At 38.3% G+C, this 18,034-nt stretch overlaps 1 protein-coding gene across 1 annotated transcript in view; it reads left to right on the top strand.

Annotated features, from left to right (window-relative positions):
• Positions 1-4,995: 4,995 nt before the first annotated feature.
• The window catches only part of lrrc4ca (leucine rich repeat containing 4C, genome duplicate a), a 170,785-nt gene continuing 157,746 nt past the window's right edge, over positions 4,996-18,034 (top strand). The window contains exon 1 of the mRNA XM_044193821.1: positions 4,996-5,736. The gene's annotated coding sequence lies outside the window, so the exon portion shown is untranslated. The remainder of the gene's footprint in view (positions 5,737-18,034) is intronic.

Below are 18,034 nucleotides of genomic sequence, written 5' to 3'. Positions count from 1 at the left end.
CACACAATATCAAAGTATGTTTTGTCAGTAGATATATTTTTTACCCAAGAGGAACTTTTTTCCATGGAGATACTGATCTCATGCATTACCCTGTCTGTCTGTGTGCTTGTCTTTCTGTAAAAATTGGTGGACAGACAGGACTTGTACTAACGAACAATTGATTAGATTTTGGTGGTGATTAAGATCTTGCTTTTCTATTGATAGCTTTTCTTGCCAACATTATGAACGAGAGACAGATTCCAGAGATTCCAAAACCTAAGTGGATGTGCAGCATTGTAGAGTTAAAAACATCAGTTCAAATTAAAATTTAAGTAAACTAAGAAATAATGTCTTTTAGCGTAACCCCAAGTTGGAGAGATGTTCATATGCATTCTTTGTGTGCCTGCTCTCAGTATCATACAATTCTAATGCCATATTCTCAAAGGAAGGTACAATTCAAACTTCAGCTGTGATTCCTTGGAATGATAAATGTGGGTCCAGGTCAGGTTCAGGAATAAATGTCAAGCTGTAACAGATGTGGTTCAATGATATAAAGCTTACATTTACATTTTACATCTGAGCCATTCAGCTGATGCTATTTCCAAGGGTGACTCACAATGAGTGCAAACGCAAGAAAGTTTTAATTCCTACTTAAATACCCTATTTGCATAATATTAACCTCAATAAATCATTCTCAAGTTAATATTAATACTATGAAGTAAGGGCTGTAAAAAATGTGAAATGGTCAGGACTGAGGAAAAAGGGGCCTCAACTAAACAGAAAGAGGTCTTCCTTATCCTTATTTGAAGCATGGAAGATTTATTATTCATTACAGACAAACAAATAAAGAGACAATCCAAAGGTATAGGTTATTTGAATGCCAATGTGTAATTTAAAAAATAATAATATTGTCAGATAACAAAAGGAACAAATACAGTATGTTTATATTATTTTCTCTAGAAAAGAAAAGTCTGTGCACATGCAAAGAGTAATGGTCATTAGGGAACAGATTTGAGATGGAGAAAGAGGCAAGAAAAGGCACAATGGTAAAAATATTAGACCTATTCTGGTAATGATTAGCTGCTGCTTGAGAACTGAACAACTGAACTGTTTTCTAATTTTAGGTTAAAGCTCTTTCTTTGCTTCTTGCATCATTTACCCTCCTTACTGTAACAAAGTTGTTTTTTTTCCAGCTCTGGCTAGTGAAATTAAAAAAGGCTATTATTGCTTACAGTGCAAACAGAAAAGCTGTAGAAATATATAGTGTCTGTATGTCCTTTAGTGTTTTTATGTGGTCCATGCCTGTTGATATGTTTTGCTACTCCCTGGCTTTACCCTCTCTCAGTCTTCCTGTTTATTTGTATAACTCCAATTTGCTGGAAGTCTATGTTGGTTATTATTATATGTTATTGTATACTTATACATGTTCTAGGTTAATGGATAAAGTTTATGTAAAAAAAAAGTACCTTGGCATATATACAAAAAATGGTCACATTCTACCTTAATCAGTCACTTTTTTAATGCACCACCTGGCGAGCATGCTAAGTGCCACAATGTTGCGTGACCAACAGGTGCACACTGGGTCTGGCTAACATACCCATGGTGGATCCTCCAGCAGTGACTTCCATTTGGTTACATTAAGCATTGAGAATGAACAAGCAGATAAGTTGAACCTAGAGCAGATTGTGGAGGACTTTGCGGTGCACAAGACTCGCAGAATGCTGTTCACACAGGTGAGTACAACAACAAAATCAGGTCTTTCAGAGTCTTTCTTTCTTTTTCTTTGTAAGTCCCTAAATCCAAAGGCCCTAACTTATTGTAGCTGCTGAGACCAAAACAGCGTTTGATTCAGCATCACACACTTGTGATTGGCAGCTACACACTGTGAAAGGGTTGAGAAAGGTTGTTTGTATCAAAATTTTGCCTCTGTAGAAATGTTCCCAGTACCTTTAGTATTCCTGATAATTCACACGGGAATGAAAAGACACTAAGCTTGTTTGAGATTTGAGAACAGAACTATAATAATAATAATAAGGCGAAGTAAAAGCTTGTAAAAATGGACAAATCGATGGATGCCAACCTAATATTGATCAGATATTGATGTAGATAGCCTTGTATGCTATATATAGAATACAAATTATATAAGGCCTGAAAGGGTTTTCAGTCCTCATTTTCTTAACATGTGGTTAAGGTTTTGTTCTTTACATAGTTTATAGTTTTATTATCTCTTTCTTTCCTGTCTTTCTGTGTATGTGTGTGTGTGAAAGTGAATAAAACAATCTGATTAAAGAGGACTCTTTTCCTCCACTTGCCACTGGTGTAAAAGAAACTTTATGATGTGTGTTATGATTGTGATCTACAATACAAACATAAAACAGCCATCTGTTTGTACCCTTTTATGAACTTTTAAGTCAGATCTTTGTTATTGTTTAATTTAAAATCTTACATGGTCATTTGTAAACTGTAGAGTTAATGGTTGAGGCAAGAGAATAAAAAGTGCTGTTGAAAAAAAACACAACATTCATGAAAGGCTCATAAAACTGATAAAACATGGCATGTTCCAAGTAAAGCAGCAACACACTCTATAGAAGAAAAGAAAAAAATAACACCAACACAGTCCAAGTAAAACACATGTGAGCTGTGAGCTTTAGCTGTCATGGAAACAAGATAAGATAATCGGAGGCAAAAATGGTCAGAGATGACGAAACCATCCGTGCCCTCTGGAGATGGAAAATGAAATAGCACATAAAAACAGCATCTGGAGGTTATTCTTAACTTGACTCGAGGTTTCTGACCTCTGTGATCTGTAATTTTTGCCTTGCCTCCATCAGTTTCTCAACTTGGATCTGAAATAGTCCTTTAAGCTTGTTACAGCTATTACACAGGAGCTGCCTTGTACAAGATACCACACATGAATGTTAATGTTTGAGCTGAGAGGCACATACATCCTCCACTGGTATCTTTTTGTATTTGCAGGCTTGGCTACTTAAAGGATCAAGCTATTGGGTTTGTTACACAATATTCATATAGAAAATGGTTATTTCTTATTTATATTCTATGCTTATTCTGTTTTACTTTGATAAAAGCGGGGAATGCAAAGTAGGTAGGAAAAAGAAGTTCAGTAAATACAGAATAAAAAATAAATCTGTAAACTCCTGTTCAGGGTTTTAGTGGTTTGACAGCTGGATAACAGCCGCTTATAGCCTGGAATATAGTCTTTTCCCTCACAAGATTATTGTTAAATGTTCTAATATTTCCATAATACTGTGTGTTTTGTGTACTATTATCTGCATGTGTAAGGCATTGCAGTGCCTAATGCTGGACCATTTTATATCACTAGGTCTCATGAGTTTCTTAAATCAAAACCTTTCCATAGCACACACACAGTCTGATTGCTTCACAAATGCTTGTTCAACATTTCGAGTGCACAGCAGGAATTTAACTGTATTCATCTGTCTGTGATACAGTGAGGCAGGACTCAGGCCCAAAGGCAGATCCATCAGACAAGGCAGGTAAAGTTAACAGGCACTTTACTAGATAGTCAGTCAGGCTTCCAGTCCAGGATAAGGCAAACAAAGCCCAGTAGAATCAACTGGCAGGCAGAGCATCGGCAACAAGTCTGCAATCAGATAACAATGTAACTAGAGTGACTCAAACACTAAGAGTGTGTATTAACTGCCCAGGGAGTGCCATTTTCTTTCCTTTCTGACAGACATTTTCATTTGTCAAGCACAGTGTTATCTGATAACATTAATAATGTCTGCATTTCATGCCAATACAAAGGCCATGCTGGCTCACTAGTATGACTTACTGACACATAAATAAGCATAAGCATCATGTGACATGAACGTGGTATCAGCTCCCTAGAGCATTTTCAGAATGCACTGTAAAAATATGCAACCACCTTTGCTGTCTGTGCTCAGAGACCAAATGTGATGACAATTCCATTTATCTACACTTCCAGCAGACCATTTCCACACCGTCACAGTAGGGTAATCACAGCTGCAGCTAATAAAAATGAATAAGGTCGGTTTGATTAATTTAGGCTAATTTTGTTAGTTGCAGTAGTGTCCTGCACACAGACACATCTTAATTGTTTTCTAGGGCTGCAACTAAAATTATTTATATTATTGATAAATCTGAAAATTAATTTTTTTAATTAATTGATTAAACATAGGTTTATAAAATAATAAAAAATGCCCATCACGTTTTTTCAGAACTCACGGTGACATCTCCAAATTGCTTGTTTTGCACAACCAAAACTAAAGTTATTTTTTTTACTATGATTGTAAACAGATAAAAGCAGCTAACATTAACATTTAAAAGGCTGCAACCTGTAAATGTGCTGTTTTTTAGATTATATATCTATGAAAACTTGTGTTAATTCAATTGAAAATATTTTTATTTCAAAGTTGTTTCTCACATTTCCTTTGCCGCATTTTTTTTTTTATGAAAACAGAATATGGGTTCCTTCCATTTTTTTTCCAAGTCCATTTCCCAGATTAAATATTAATTCAATGTGGCTTTTCAGTGTGCTTTGTGGTTAGGGCCGTGTTGCGTATTTTTTTTTTTTTTCCCAGCAGGGACAGAGATGCCACTATCCCAAAACTATGCACTATGCACAGAAAACCCCTTAACAGCTATAATCTCTGAAACGAACTTTTTAATTCAACTTTCTCTAATTTTTCTTGATAGAAATAGTCTGCCGTCCAGAGACACAGCAACACTAATAGACTCAGTCCATTGGAGGTAAGGCAGATCAAAGACAGGGAGTCAGGGATCTAGAGATCACATCTACTCCATCCATCCATCCCCTCACTGGCTTAATTCAAGGAGCACAATCACATCTTTAAGGAAGACAGCCTATTTGTATTCTAGGCTCCCACTGTGCCTCCTCACGTCTGGCTGAGTGCAAGTGAACGAAGGAGAGTGAGCAAGGAGGGAGGAGGGCAGAAAGAGGGAGGGAGTGTATGAGAGAGAGGAAGGATGAATCTAATGCGTTGCAGCAGAGAACTGTGACAGACATTTATTTGAGCAGAGACTGCTGCTGTAGCAGGAAGGACACAGCGGCGGGGGCAGCGGCAGCAGCAGCAGCACTCAGCACTGCTCTATCACTCAGTGCCTCCACCACAGTTGGAGACAAGGTGGACACGAAGAGGCGGAGGCACATGGGGATACACACCGGGAGCACAACACCTCTCCAATGCCACCAGCAATATGATTTCTGGAATACTATGTTGGCTTTTCCAGCTTTGCCTTGTAGCACATCAGTTCCCTTTTCCTCCTGATACTCTTCAGTCCATCTATTACCCTTTCCTCTGTGTTGATTTGAAGGGGTATTCATGCCAACGGAAAGCGTGGCTGGAATGAGAATCAGTGCCGGTCTCTCTACAGGTCAGACATAGGTACCAGGAGAAGACTCAAGAGGCATTCTGCACATCCAGGGGTTTTATCACAGCTCTGTGTCTCAGTCAGTGGAAAGAAGTCAGGGGAGTTATTGGCATTGAGAAGTACATATGAGAAGTTGTGCTCCAAATAGGCCTCAGCTTTTCTTTTTTCTTTTTGTGCATAGCTATTGAGTTTCTTGGTCAATGTGGGGAGAAAACAAAAGACAAGAAAAACACAAGAGCAAATGTAAATTTGCTTTATGAGAAGAAGAAAACAGCTACAAAATTCTCTTTTGCTTCAGTTACACTGTTGGTGAATTTTGTGCATTCCGCCTGAGGGACGCCCAGGACTAAGATGTGAAACACATTGGTAAGTAATAGAAGTTTCCCACTTTCATACACACATTGTCTGGCTGTTGAACAGGCACCTGCTGAATATCATTACCTGCTTATTGCATCAACAACTCAGAAATTACTTTAAAAAAATATGTAGTCTGAATGTTGTTATCTATTCAAAGCCAGGTATTTATTACTGACCATATAAGAACTGACATCAGACAATGTTACAGAATAAATATTAATATGCAACACCATATTTATTTCCAAAAATCTAGTTTATTCTGTCACTGCATTATTTGTATTCTATTTTATTTCAACCAATTCTAGTTTTTCTGTCCTCCTTGCAGCCCAGACTGCAGGGATTGATGCCTTACAGTTACATTAACATAAAATTGACAGGTTAACTGATGCATGGTAAGGTTTCTCCACCAAGATCAACTTCTGTCGCAAAGCTACAGTTGCTTTCGGCAAGAGTAGTCATGCTACCTGTCAGGAATGACATGATTTACCCTGTTTGGACATCAGCATAATTGAGAGCTTGTGTGTACTGTCCAGATGCATGGACAGTCATTTGGCTTGTCCCTCATAGTTCTGTGCTGTTTGTGGCTGGAGCTTTTGAATTGTATTGCGTAATGGAGAGGTTGTGAAAACACACACAACACTTCAATATAGAACAGATCAAAGTGTATCTGAATATCTCCAGCTATTTAGCATGTTAAATATTATCACCAAATGCAACACTTGGCATGGGATATGTATTGATGTTGGTGGTAAAAAGGAAATTGTTTGAGCACTTACTGTGTGAATGCATGGTCCTCTGTGTGAGAGATTTACTGCCCGGGTTACAAAATAAATAACTACTTTTTCCTTTGAGATATGAATATTGTCTCTGCTGGAAACACATATGCCTCTTCTGTCTTATTAGCTTCTTGAAAAGCCATGTGATCCATATCCAGGGAGCTCGATGTCAATCACAGGTTCCTGCCTCTTGTTCAGTCTTGTCTAACCTCTAACTGTATCAACTATAATTACGCATTACCGTAATTGTCAAGTACTAAACAGACTGAGAATCAAGTACACCATGCACTGGTGGCCTGTGTGCTAGAGGACTGGAGTATCGGTGGTGGGCGGTTTCTATTTACCGCAATCACACTCCTCTGTCACCCACAGGCCTGGTGAGATAAGAGGGAGCATTGCACACACATTTAGATTACACCGTCATCTGTTTGTATGCAATCAGGGCCTTTGAGATGCTGGACAAGCGCTGTACCCCTGAGAGAGCATGTGGTGATGAGCCATGTGTGCACAACCCTTGATGCCACTTGTGATTCTTGAAGCAGTGAGGTGATGATGAATGGCTGGTAATTGCTGCTGATTAAGATATTAGAAAAAGCATTCACCCATGCATAATGAAATTATATGCGTCATCAAAATCAGAGCAAACATACTTCAATTAGTTCAATAGATAAAGTCCTTCCAACAAGACGGGATCACTTGAAAAAGTGAGCAGAATTTGATTCATTCACTCACCATTCATTATGAAAGGATGTGTGTTGCATGTCATTGTGGTAAACAACACTATGTCTGCCTGAAAATAATACATGAATGATTGTAGCAGTGCAGCACAATATTTCATTTGTCACACATGGGTTGTTATTCTCTGTTTGCACTGTTTAGCCATCAGCCAGTATGCTTCCAACTGCATACTCTACACACAATGGCAAAATAATACTAGATTGCATAATATCGGTTTTCTTCTTACAAAACCCAAACTGCACTAAATCAGCAGCCCTATGGGGAACTGAGAATGCCAGCATTGAACAATAGACTGTCAGCCATTCTTTTGAAGCTTAATCCAGCACAAATCCCACACCAAAAACATTAGTCTCAGTGGCAAGGGTATGTGCCATATATTATTGAACAAGGACAACAATAGGAACATCATCAAAAACAAGTGAGAAACAGGAGCACACCGGTGGACCTCTTGAGTGAGCCACAGCTGGCTTTTACCTAAATCTACTGAATATGTACTCATGTTACAACACTGATAACTACAAACCAAGTACTTCAAATACATTTTGAACATACATGCAGACCTATCTCAAGTAATTTATTCTCTCTTTTTTATCAAGGAAAATGTATTAATCAATCCTTATCAGAATAATTAAAAAAAAAACATGTTTTTCAAGGAACAAATGCTATGAAATAAGTATTTAAAAACAGATGAAAACAAAATAAAACAAGCACCTCTACAATTTGGAGATTCATATCAGTACATTACAACTTGAGTCTTATTTTTCTAGTACAGGCTGTCATTTATATCTAAAACACTTTATTTGGAGACAAAAAACACCCCAAAAATAATCCTTCATTAGCGCACAACTACAACGGGTTCAGTAGGTGAAAGCTAAACAGGAAGTCAGTCTGTAGATATTACAATTTGAATAGTGACTTCATTGTTTGCCATTTTATTTTGTCTTCCACATAAGTTTGTTTAAACTGGGGGTTTGTTTAAAATAGAGCTGCTAAACAAGTAGTCGATTAATTAATTAGTCAATGGAAAGAAAAAAAATCTGCAACTGTTTTGATAGTTCATTTGTAGTTTTAAATATCTTTTTTTTAAAAAACACCAATTACGTTCCATAGGTCCAGCTTCTCCAATGTGATGATTTGCTGCTTTTCTTTGTTTTTGATCATTGTAAAATTATAATATTAATACGGACTGTTGGTTAAAGTTAGAATGAGTGGGGTTTTCCTAAAAAAACAATGCATAGACTATCCCTCTCAATCATCACTTATGACTCACTAGAAGTGTGTGGCATTGTCTGTATCTGCAGAGACCCTACCCTCTGCCTGTATTTTCTTATTTTCTTATTATTTTGCTGTATTCGGGACGTTTCTTGGCATCGGCCTTTTAGCAGTGGTGTGTAGCCTCCAGCCAATAACAGCTCGCAGGCTGTGAGATCGGGACTCACTGTAAAAACGTAGGGACCATGTTACATTGCTGTTTCTGTCTCTTTCCTCTGCTCAAAATCCTTCCTGTAGGGTTGGGCGGAGGTGTGGGCAATGTTTATTTGTGCTTTAGAACACAACCGCAGTGAAACAATCAGTAAATAAAATTTAATTTATCTGTTTCACTGCTTTGTTCTCACTAACGCTGCTCCCTCTCATTTTTCACTCTCTTGCTCCCTCGACCACTGCTGCTCGCTCTCTCTCTCTCTCTCTCTCTCTCTCTCTCTCTCTCTCGCTCGTTGAGCCGGGAGGAGGGGCCAACTTTGAATTGTGTGCTTACAAACAGCAACCGACAAATCCTACTCATTTTACCTTTCAACAAAACAAGCCATTTGATGATGTCACCTTGGGCTCTGAGAAATTGGGAGAAGCATTTTTCAGTATTTTATAAACCAAGCGATTAATCGGGAAAATAATTGGCAGATAAATCAATAATGTAAATAATCATTAGTTGCAGCTCTAGTTTAGAACATGTATCATCTTCTGATTACATGTTTCTTCCCTCATCTGTCTTCTTTGAAGCAATGTCTCTGCAATCCTGATAGGAATGATGACAACTACAAAGGCTACTCCGAATATATGACACGAGTTATAATAAACCTGAATTATTACAAAGACAAGATGTGTGTGTAAGTGTGTATGTAGATTCATGTATGCCCAATTGTGTGACTTCTTGCTGCCTCTTTGCTTGATATCTTTATTCTAAAGTATCAAATTCATAATATGGCAAATTGTGTATCTGTGGTTAGGATGTGCAATAAAATCACTCAGCAGGCTTTTGACCCAATCCTACAAGAATTTCACAAAATGTGCAATTCATTCAGTAACTGTGTCCTCAGACCTAGACTTGTGGATGTTTCTGTGTGTATCTCAGTGCTTATCTATGCACTACACTCTCCCCTGGTGAACAGTAAAGTGGCAGGTATCGCAGGCTGTCAGGAAGCTGGAGACAGAAAGAGCGAAAGAGAGAAGTGACCTCTTCACTCCTCTCTTCTATTCCTTGCTGATGACTTTGCCCTCGCCAGCGTGGCAGTTGTAGTGTGGAACAGGTGCAGAGAAGTTTGGGGAGCTTAAACTTGAAGTTTAGAATGTCTCTGTCACTGCAAAAGGTGGCAAAAATGAGAAAATGTAACCTTTATGCACTGATATGTTTCTCTGAGAATAGTGGACCCTGAGATAAAAGGCTCATTGCAACCACACTGACAACTCATGTAATGCTACATTCTATCTCATCAAGTTCAAGTTTGGTATATAGTTGCACAAAGTTAAAGAGCCTGGTTCAGGTTCAGCATACTTTCACCTGTTGCATGAAGTACATGTTCAAGGTAGGGATCTTTTGAACATGCTGAACATGACTCACAATCTTCAAAGCACCATTCATACTTGTCATTTAATGCGTCTTGTATTTAATTTACACTTAGCCACATATACGCATCTCCATTATCCAGACAAACTCTATTTTGCATCCATGTTGGTTTTTTTACTACACTAAATGCAAATACGCTTATTCTTCTGCAGCTATCAATAATTATGACAATGGCACAACCCCAAATTTGGCTACTTCCCCACACCACTTACTGACGGGGTTCCACTTGGGAGCAGCATAGATTACGGATAGCTTTTTAGCCATGCTAGCGGCATGACTCTAGGGATGGCAAAGTTGGTCTGTCAGTTGGTCAATTGTCCACCACTTTGGTCTAGACTGATTGACTGACTGACTGACTATTGGATGGATTGCCATGACATTGATCCCTTGACTTTTCTTTAGTGCCACCAACATGTCAATGTTTGTTACCTATCCTGTGAAATATCTCAACATCTACTAGATGGATTGGCACAAAATTTGGTACGGACATCCACACTTCCCAGTGGATGAATCCCTATGACTTTGGTGATCCTCCGATTTTTCTTCTAGCACCACCATGAGGTTGGTATGTGTGAGTGAAATGTTTCGACTACAAGAAAAATGACAGCAATAGTTGTTTGTTCAAATGCTTAAAAAGACAAATCTTTAGGTTTACCTGACAAAGACCACTAGTGGCTGGTGAATTATGAGTATTGTCTGTCAGGAGCTAAATTGGAAGTAGCATGACATTGTTTGACTCTTGTATCTTTAACACAGGAGACTTTTGTTCACATCCCTTTTCCTCCAAACAGCCAGCATTGGTAATAATAGTAAAGTGTTGTCAAATTTATGTCACAATTATGCAGATTCAGTGCCAACACAGGAAGCAGTAGGCCCATGTACAGCATGTAGCAAAGCAAATGGTGGAGGTGGTGGAACATGTAGCACATCCACATTTCATACAAGAGATTGGTGTTCCCCTACTGTCACAAACCTCAGTTATAGTTTGCATTTTCATTAACTGTAAAACCATGATCTTTCCCTAACCTTAAGTTTCAGCTCCTAATCCTAAACATAATGTAACCATATTTTGTTTGCAGTAACCAAGATCTTTCCCTACTCTTAACCATACTGTAGTGGCCATGTGTAGATATTGTAGAAAACGAGAATTTCAAAAACATTGGCATTGGATGTTAACAAATTGTGTCACTGAAGTTGATAATAATGACATTCTTGTCTGCCGATAGGGTCGACCCAATCCTGCAGAGAAAATAAGACACATGTATAGTCCTTGTGGTTTTTTAATCTAACTAAATGAAAACTTTATTTAGAGAAATACAGTTTACCGGACAACAATGCATTTACACACATGGTTAAACTCAGTAAATGATGATGATGTTGATCACCTGCTGCCATTCTCCTGGGGTAAATATGAACCTGCTGCATTTTTGTTGAGTCCCGAAGAACCCACGGGATCCCAATCCTTTTGCAGCCCTCTAACTCAGTTCTCTTCCACAGGCATGATCTTTTCACTCATTGGCCAAACTGCTATTTTGAAATCTAAACCAAATGACACATGTTTAGAATCTTAACCTAGCATGACAGGTCCTCCCTATGCTAATGCAGACAACATTGAAAGGGGTCTCTTCCCAAGCATCCTTTGTACCTGCTGCCATCTGTAGTAGACATTTGAGAGTGTGGGCATGTCAGCACAGGTCATGTCTGCCCTAATTAGTATTTCATCATAATTACACCGAGACTGCAGACTGACAGCTCTATTTAAATTGGTGTAATGCTGCAGGTAGATATTGACTGAATGGATGGAAATACCACCATATCATAGTGGGATGTATCACTTAATGCTGATAACGGCTCATTCCCTGATGTTAAAGATATTTTTAAAAGACAGAGAGAAATACAGACAGAGTGTGAGAGGTGGAGTTTTTCATTGCACCTGCAAATGAAACATAATGTCTCTTCAATCACTGAAACGTTTTTTTTGTATTTCCTATCGACAATGTGTCATCAGATACTCAAACCTAAAATTTTTGTTTACCTTTTGACAGTAGGTGATACACACATATGCTCTGTATATGATGAGAAGCAAGCCTTGAAAACAAAGTACAGAGCAGAGAAATGTAGCTTACTATGGCAATACAATACACGAAGCTTACTTGACAAGTGTGTTAAGACAGTTAAAATAAGCAAGAGGAGGTGTCTAGTAGGACCCAGGCCATCATAATTCCTTATGGCATAAATTTTCCTTTTGATTTAACAGGAAAACACATCTAACAGTGTTTACATATGGCAATTGTATTATTTTACTAGTGATAATTAGAATAAAGCCACATTCTTGTCCAATTCATTGCCTACTGATTTGCACTACCACAAGTGGCTTACCAGTAAATTGTAGAAATATTGTTTATAGAATATGTGACTATGAATGGATTGTTATTACACAGGGTCATTGGCAAGGGTAAATGCAAGCACAAACTATGATAGAAAGTGCAAGTGGATGTGGCCATCTAATTTTGGAAGCCAGAGTTAAGCACAATCCTGGCACAGAGCGGTATACTCTGGAAAAAGGGCTGAAGCAGGATGAATACATTGTTAGTGGGAGGAATATATTATCAGCAGATGAAGTTGGGGCAGGCTTTCATTGTGTCCAATCACATTAACTCCTCTCATCCCCTTTAGAAGCAAGTGGCAGTTTTCTAATGGGCAAGGAGCAGAGTCCAGACCTTCCAGAAGAAAGGTGTTTTATAGTCCAGGGGGTGCACAGATATACAGAAACCCAGATATGAATTTACAGCACCCCAAATGTATGTTGCCATGGGCCACTCATACAAATTATGTTCATATATAGCTATTGTTATTATATATCATATAATATATTATTATATATGCATCAGTGTGGTCAGTTTGTGTGGACATATTTGTTTTTTGTGGGTTTTTTGTTGTTGTCATTTTTGCTATTATTTGGATAGTGACAGCAGAGAATGACAGGAAAGGCGGGGAGATAGAAAGGGGATGACATGCAGCAAAGCCCCAAATCATGGCCAAAGTGATTACTTCTTGTGGAATCGCTTGACTCCATTTGTGATTTTTTTAAATACTCAAACAATGTTATATTATATTTTTTTATGTATATGTATATAGCTTGCGTTTTAGGGCTTCCCTACTTTTATCACATTGCATGCATGTGCAGTTATGCTAGGGTGAAAAATGAAGATTACCAAACCAAAACCAGCCCCTAAATGTACAACCCATAGTGATTATATTTTATCACTGCTTGATGAGATAACAAATGAACCGAAGCCTAATTGGACCAAGTGGTGGCATGCCACTGCAGTATTTACAAAACCTCTGGCAGCCTCTCATCTCCTGGCTTTTGGCACAGCTACAGTGGAGAATTGCAGCCTGTTATCTCATCTGCAATGTTAAAAATGTCCATATATGTTTAGCTGTAATTAATGTGCCTCACAGTGAATTTGTCTTTAAATTGCAAAATACTGTAGGTATCCCTTACCACAGCATATCAGCACAGCGCAACATCCTCATAAAAATACTATATGTTCATCCTTCAAAGGAAAGCAAACAAGGGCAATTTTCTGAGCAAAGGATATTGTAGTAGGAGTACAGGCATAACAATAACTTTATATTTTGATCATTATACTGCTGATATAGAAATAACATCTGCAGATAATGAATACTGTAGTATGTGTTATTTTGATACTGTGGCTGAATGTCACAAACATTGCCAGTTTGTCTTATATTAGGGTCAGACTGCCAGCCAACAGACACCTGTAAGTACTGTAAGATATTGTAATGAGGCTTAGAAAGTCATTCATTTCTCAGCAGAGGACTGCTAACAGCTTGAAACATATGGAGGGAAAATCGCAAACCAGTGTTGCTGGCAATTCAGTAGTGATTTTTAAGGAACACCTGTTTGGCTGGCTGGCAAGGCGACTCAGGGTCCCGCTGAATAGCAGCAGGCTAATGAAGGTCTTCTCAGCTTAATTGTTTGGGCTATAAATAGTGGCGGATAGAGGGATAGAGTGCAGCACCACTCTCATCCATTTGCTGTCCATACATACAGTGAATGCACTATTAGAGGTTTGTTGTTGTGGGTTGTGAATAGGGCATAGGAGGCGATTGCGTAATTGCCAACATTAGCAATAACAAAAGAGTCATTAACAGTAAACTGTAAAATTAAACTTTGGTGGAACGATACATGCATAGAGTGAGGGTTGCCTTTTAAAGTATGAGGGAGACCAATAATCTCCAATAAATGTCTTAGGTTTAAGGTATGTTAAAGTTCCACTATTACAGATAAAATTGCATTCGATCATAAAGGTGAACAGCAGCTTTTAGATTACAGCGAAGGCCTAGTAAAGGTCTTTCTCATCAGCAATTCAAATCATGGCCAAAGTGATTTTTTCTTGCGTTGGCCTACACACTCCCCAGCTCTCATATAGCCTTTGCTCTGACAGAACCTCATTTTAGGGAAACACATCACTAATTGCAACATTGGCCACAACTATATCTCCAAAATGATTCTTTGACAGAAGAACTCAATGAGAATAAAGCAGAATCATTTCATTTTCAGTTAAACAGCGTTTGAAGTATTGCCACTGCAGTATGCGCCCTGCTGTTCAGGGGTCACCTTCATTGATGTTGTTCAAATGAGTTTGCCTGGCAGTGTTTTCCAGGTCAACCATTTTGAGAGAGAGGGGGCTGATAACTTTCACAAGCGTTAAAGTTTCACAGCAAGCATAAAACAAATTACATCATTGAAATGTTGTTTTGAGGAGCCAAACAGAGAGAACAGTAAGGCTAAAATTGCTTTTGCTTCATGAATTACTGTTTTGTGGCACTGACTTCTGAAAATTGAAATGTTCCTACATCAAAAACGCCTTTTCTCAACCAAAATAACTTAAGAAAAAGACTGTTTTCCTTAGGGATCAAATAGTGCACAAAAAACTTCCCAATATAAATCCTTTATATATTATATATATTTGTATATCCTTTGCTGTAAAATGTAGTACATACATACAATAGAGTACACAGAGTAAACACGTATTTAAAAGAGGTAAGAAATAGTGGGTGATACAAATCCTAATATGGAGCCACCAAACTGAGGTTTAGTTGTATCAGGGTGGTCAACCTCAGAGCTGAAAGAGAGAAAAATAGATTATAAGATTCACTGCAACTCAAGCAGAAAATACAAAAAACGATTATGTCATGAGAGTCCATCAGGGCCTGAGCAGCAAGTGCAAGCTAATGTCACCTTGCCTGCACTTGAACTCAGAAGTGAGGCAACCAGCATGGCCCACAGTATTAGGAGCAAGCACGATTATTATAATTTATGCAAGGTCTGTATTTGGATTGGGGCCAGTTGTCCACTGATTCGCCAGGAACCTCCACCGGTGTCACACATTACTGCACTACAGATGAATATGCAACCACTTTACTAATCATGGTCAGAGTCTTCAGATCACAGATACTGCATTCATTTACTAGGAACCAGAGCTTTTACTTGATGAAGTTTGCATTCAGCACATCCTGTTTTGTACTTCCATTATCATTATTAAATTAACTATTTAGCTGTAAAAAGTAGATCACAAATATTGTATCATCAGATAGTGGAAAGTGGCAAAGACAAACAATTCAACCAAATAACAAAGGTGGCAATGATTGAGCATTTTTCAATCAAATAGGGAATTCAATTAAGTAGAGACAATAAGCTCTACATGGTACTTTTTTTACACGTATCCTAAAAGAATCTGCTGCTGTGGGATAATTAAGCTACCCCAGCTACTGCTACTGTTATTGTGACTTTTCCTATTGCTTTAACTTCCAAAAGCCAGAAGCTATATAGGGTTACACTCTACTATTTTGTGTCTTCTCTGTTTTAGATTGCTATTTGCAGCTTCATGAAAAAAGTTTTGATGTATTACTATAAAAATCATAAATCAACCATGTTTCTGACAGATTCCAGCAACATGATGCTATCTCTGTTGGGCAGCCTGTCAGCTGAGAAGCTACTTTTGGTTATGAAATTACATTGTGTGCAGTACTTAAACAACAGAGGAATAGAGTGAACCATACTCCATGCATTACTGACATCAGCAGTGACACCCGATTGATCCAATTGCAAGAACTAATTCCAAATTGATTGTTAAAGAAGACAATGCAGATTATGAATTCTCAGTTTGATAGCTATTTAGGCTAAACTGACTGTTTCATCAATTGCCTGAAGCAACTGAGCGAATTTGAGTGAACAATGTCATAATCCTGGTTGGATTTCTTTTCTTTTTTTTTTTTTCATAGATTCTCTTTACAATCTCTCTTTCCATAGTGGAAGGGGCATTATGTCATGATTAATTAAAACCACTGTATATAACTGTGTTTTCAGAGACTAACTGAAATTACAGATTATGTTCTGAGTCTATATGTCAACATTAGAAAGACAGTTGGGTGTTTTTGTGTTTCTAGTAATATTTCTTCCTTAAGCTGAAAAGCATCTCTGTCATCTCATAGTTCAACTGTAGGATTATTAGTTGACCTTCTAATGCCAATTTAAAATGAAACACAAATACACACACACACACACACACACACACACACACACAGTGTAGAACATGACTAAAGGATGCTATGCCTTCTAATGCTGTTTTGTGTTGGACCTGACCCTGAACATTCATCTACAATATTTTTGTATTCTGGTATTGTATTATGCATGCGTTTTAAACATGCAGGCTGTGTGAAGCCAGTCTGCACTCCCTTTGATGTTCCCCTCTCTTTTTCTGTCTCCCGATGCAAGTGTATTATTATCCTGTAGGTACACATTGTCACAGTCTGTCTTGTTCTCTCCAGTCACTCCCCTTCACTCTGCACTCCCTCACCTGAGTATTAATTCCCAGCACCTGTCACCCATCGCACACCTGCAGGTAATCAGCCACTCCACTCACCTATATAACCTAGCTCCTCACTACAGTCAGTGTCCGGTCTCGTTAATGCCACAGGACAGAACGCTAGTTCCCCTGACTTTGTTAACGCCTTGGACTCTATCTACCTGTACGGATTATACCATATACCCCCAGTACCCAGTATCTCTTCTCCGGTTCCTACGTACTCCTGTCCTCCGAGTCATTCTCTTCGGCTCCAGTCTCCGTGTGTCTCCAGGCCTCTGTGAGTTCTTCTCTCCAGCTCTGGGTCCCTTGTGTCTCTCTTCAGCCGTGAGTGTTTCTCCAGTCTCCTAAGCCGTGTGGATCTTCTCCTCTGTGCTCCGCCTACTCCATTCAAGAGACTGTATACTTCCCTCCATTCCCGATCTTCGCACCTGTGTTAAAATAAACTATACTATACCTGCCTTGTGTCTCCGGCCAGTTCTGTCCGTAACACACATACAAGGCATACACATACTTAACTGTGTAAATATACATCATCACATTTTTACAATGGTTTTATTTTAAATGAACAATCTTTGGTGAGAACAGCAATGAAGAATGAACTGCAACTAAGACAGAACCACTTTATTAAAATCGAAAAATAAATAAGTTTTTATTTCAGTCAGTGTTTCATTCTGAAAAAGTTCATGCCTTTGCAAAATCTAATATTTGTTTCTAAAGGCTCTGAAACACAGATTATTGATTCTTTGTACATGACCATCATGATTATGTAGCTAAACTGTAAGTATGATCACACATAATGAAGCTTTAATCAAGCACAACACACCCACTTACATTATAGAAATAAGAAAATAAATCTGAAATCAATTCAATTATAAGACTAATAGAGAGCAAGTTTAATGACAAAAGCAGACGGGTAGCTCTCTGTCCTTAGTTTTCTTACTTACTCTGTGTGTGATGGTGTGTGTGTGTAAATTGGCTGTTTCCATGTTAAGGAGTTTCTGGCAGGCAGTGGGAGTCGGACTCAGATAAAAATGGACTTTGCCTCCTCTTCAAGC

This window comes from Siniperca chuatsi, linkage group LG4 (genome assembly GCF_020085105.1).
Source record: "Siniperca chuatsi isolate FFG_IHB_CAS linkage group LG4, ASM2008510v1, whole genome shotgun sequence".
NCBI classification, from domain to species: domain Eukaryota; kingdom Metazoa; phylum Chordata; class Actinopteri; order Centrarchiformes; family Sinipercidae; genus Siniperca; species Siniperca chuatsi.
This window is presented reverse-complemented; position numbering and strand designations above follow the sequence as displayed.